The sequence below is a fragment of the Topomyia yanbarensis genome, chromosome 1 (genome assembly GCF_030247195.1).
Source record: "Topomyia yanbarensis strain Yona2022 chromosome 1, ASM3024719v1, whole genome shotgun sequence".
Classification (NCBI taxonomy): Eukaryota; Metazoa; Arthropoda; class Insecta; order Diptera; family Culicidae; genus Topomyia; species Topomyia yanbarensis.
This window is the reverse complement of record NC_080670.1, coordinates 137,616,859-137,620,853: the sequence shown is the minus strand read 5'-3', so window position 1 is coordinate 137,620,853 and position 3,995 is coordinate 137,616,859. Positions and strand designations below refer to the sequence as shown.

At 37.3% G+C, this 3,995-nt stretch overlaps 1 long non-coding RNA gene across 1 annotated transcript; it reads left to right on the top strand.

Moving 5' to 3' along the window:
- The first annotated feature begins 377 nt into the window (after positions 1-377).
- LOC131676364 (uncharacterized) lies at positions 378-1,834 on the top strand. The gene is made up of 3 exons (XR_009303159.1): positions 378-486; positions 579-1,002; positions 1,099-1,834. It is a non-coding gene; the product is annotated as an uncharacterized LOC131676364 (long non-coding RNA).
- The last annotated feature ends 2,161 nt before the right edge of the window (positions 1,835-3,995 follow it).

Here is a 3,995-nt window from a genome sequence, read left to right as displayed (position 1 = left end):
CTAACTATTGAAAAAATCAAAAAATCTACCAACTACTCATTTCACCCCATATGCTGATGATCTATTTTGCCTCATTTCCCCATATTTTTACACCATTTGGATGAATTTCAAGTGGGGAATGGAAAAAAAGATGCCAGATCTCAAAATTTATCAGCAAATTTGCAGATTTTTCAATTAGGCTGCACCTTTTTTGCAGACTTCTGATATTTCGCAATACAAAGCCTTTATCATTAAATTTCAACAAGTATTCAACATTTTGGATTATTTAAAAAATCATCGCACTACTTTCCTCCTTCAAGTATCTTGCAGGACTTTTCAGATTTATACTGCATGCTATTACAAAAATTGATCTGGCATCCGCGTTGTTCATTCAACACTGTCAAAACATCGATCCTTTAACTGCAGAGGCAGAAATTTGTTGTGATTCGAGACAGTCAACAATTTTCTCGTGTTGTTCGTAGAGTGCGATAGTTATAGCAAAATGACGTGAGTATTTTTTCAATTTCTGTGCTAAACTGTTTGTTTTGTAATATTAGGCTTTTATCCCGCATTTTCGTTCCTTCGTTTTTTCATTTCAGTACCAAAATATCGAAAGATTCTGCACGAGTGCGTCACTGAGGTGTTTAATGATGATAGAAAGAACCATCCTTGTCCTGATACTAGGTGTAAACCAACAGAATACCGTATTCGATAAAATTACAATTACCATCGTCGCATCCTGCAAAAGGTGGAATTTCTGATTGGTCTGAAGAACTACGATCCCTAAAAGCATAAGCGTTTCTCCGGCAGTCAATTACGTTAATATTTAATATCGGACACTGGAAGTGATACACTTGTGAATTGCCGTTCACTCGGTTTGCTCATGGATACTGATATCGGGAAGTCCTCTTGTTTTGGGAGGACGGACCAGCAAACAATTGAGCAGGTTAAAGCTAGAGGACTGCCGAACATTTTCCTGTTGGGTTGAACACCGTTTGATAAGCTCTCTCTTCACTACCGGTGGTGAGTTAGTGTTGGACAGGTTTTCACAAATGTGACCAGTTCTATTTTTATTTTCCAAATGACTAATAGTTAATAGAGATTTTTGTTGCTTTCTAGGCTAAAGTATATTCTACGCCAGAAGATGCAGATTTGTGTTCTTAAGAACAAAAAGTGGTAAAGAAGCTAGCTACAAAATACGATGCCTTCCTGGTATCCAAAACACTGATCAAGCAGATTTCTCGTCTGATTGGTCCGGATCTTAACAAGGCCGGCAACTTTTTTGTGTTGGCGTACAGCGGAACAAATATGCAGAAGATCGACAAAGTGTAGGCAAGCATCAAATTCCAGATAAAGTTTCTGTGACTGTCGTCGTCGTCGGAATGTAGAATCTATTGCTGTGCTGGTACACATTACTCGGGATTTACCTGTAATTCATCGAGGTCGAAGTAGCAAATGATGATATGATTGCAGCAAAATGTATACATAAAGAAATTAAATGAAAGTCATTGACTGAATCAAAAGTTACATACGAACTGTTACTTATGTAGTAAAACATATTGTTTCGCTGCAGTATTCCAATGAGTATCGATTAGAATAAAAACAGTTTTCTATCACGACGAAACATTTCTTGATCTACCGGATCGGTTGGTTGAACAAATTACCCGGAATGGTAGCAAATGTCGAACATTGTACAGGATGTCGTCGGATACGTACTGTCCGTGTACAAACTGGTGTACGTAATGTTGCTGAGTCAGTTTTTAAAATCAAATTCGCAAATGGATGGCACGAATGTTCCTTAAAGAGTATTCTAATTTATATCCGTATTCAACCGCAACCGAATACTATTCAGTCGTGAATTTTATCATCTAAGCTCTTGTTACTTCCGAAACAGGAAGCTCGGTTCGTTTGGATCATTGTTGAATGCATTTCTCCTGAGCGCATTTACACGTTCCGTGCCGTTGGTGTTGTGTGTGAATGTCTCTTATACGAAATACATGTTGACGTTCTGCACCGGTGAGAGTGATGGATCGTGGAAATGGCACTTTGATTTCGCATTCAAATTCATCCCTAAATTTTGAATACAATGTAACTGCCTATTAGGACCACTTCATTAACTTTCTCTTTCAATTTTAATATAATTATAATAACGGTGTATTATAAAATGTTTCAATAATTTTTAAATGAATTATGAAATACGATAATTTTGTTATTTATAACACTTTATGTAAAGTGTTGAGTATCATTTACACGATCCGTCACCGATAGCGCACAATTAGTTTTTAAACGTAAAAAGGAATAACTTACGCATCTTTATGGTTGGCATTGATTGCTGATTAATGAAAAGACTGCTGGAGGCAGGAGCTCTACGCACCGTCATGGTTCACGGCAAACTTGAGTTTACAATTTTAAGCGCGGTAACTACTGGTTTCTTGCTCGCGCGTCTGTCTATTGTTTTTTCCGGACTAGTATTATCGAACATGGCGTACTTTAACATATTTTATACTAAAAGTGATATGCATGGCATACTTTAACATATTTTATAATAAAGATACATGCGTTGAACTGTTTGGTTGATTGCATATCTCTAATATACACTATCCGAAAGTATAGACAATATCGAGTGGCAGTTCCACGGATACTTCATCCGCCTCGGTCATCGGGATAGGACCAGAGCAGATCGCACTTCAGTTCCTCGTGCGGTACATCCAGTTTATAGATCGAGGGACTGAGACCATCCTGATGGTTCTTTGATTTGCTGTAATTATTGACATCGGTGAATTTGTATAATTTGTGGCCAACACCACTTAGCATAGAACATTGTGTTTTGTGGGTTAAACGTAAACTGGTTTATTGCATCATCGCCAATCTACCGCTCCTTGTAAAAACCACAGCTGGGGTTTGATCGTTTGGGAGGGTTGGCTTGTTCGTTGGCAATGGAACTTTGCAAGATGGCGTTATCTGAGTATACGGAATATACTGGTTGCAGTTGAAAACTGAAAATCCAACCAGCGACATTCGTATTTTCTCTTGTTCTAAGCAAGGCATGGGAAGTAGCGCACATTATTCGTACACGCACTGAACAAGTGAAAAAAAAAACGATTGTCGCCCGCTTGTCCACAAGGTGTTATAGTTTAAAAGCAATTTGAACCAAGTTCCTTGTACTGAATGGTATCAAACTTTCTAAATCCAAACTCTGAACTGTTAGAAAAGTGAGGTTAAACATTTTTGTGCAATGTTCTATGACTTTGTTTACAAAAAGCCAAACTTGACAGAGTGAAGTTCACTCAGTTATGAATGAATGTAGTATCGCGATTCACTACTTCATTTACAGTGTTCCCGATAAAAAGATAAAAAATATTCAAAACAGTACCGCCGAAATGCGTATTTTGCATCTCACCATTCTTGCTGTGGTGTAAAAAATATTCAACATTCTTGCAATTTTCAATTTTTGAATTATTAAAAATCGAGGAAACGCCAGAAAAGTCTCATTTAAACGGAATTGTTTATAAAAACATGAAATCTTTCGATAAAAAATAAGAAAAAGGAAGGTTAGGTCTAACGAGAAAGGTCTATTAAAAACGAAACGTCACCATTCGAGCCCGACACGCCCCCAGTGCACCCCGTGCGGTAGATTGGACCCTACCAATAGCACGTGTACTGTGCTAGGACGTAAAGGTCTTCTCCATTGTAAAAAAAACCAACACCACCATCGCATAAATAAGTTATCTCGCACCTGTAAGTGAATCACTTAGAAATAATAACAAAAATCATTTTCCAATGGCTCTGCAAATATTTATCGTATCTGATTTTGTTTATTGCCGTTCCTGTCAGATAAATCATTTGAAGGAACCCATTCGATCATACTTATCAGTTTTTGAGCTGTACGAGGCATTGTCGCACACAACCACAGCAATGATTTTATCCTTGAATTCCTTGTTTTAAAATTTTTCATAAAATAATTTTTTTTTGCCCCCTCTCTTGTATATAGAATCTTATTTCTAGTCTTAAGATAG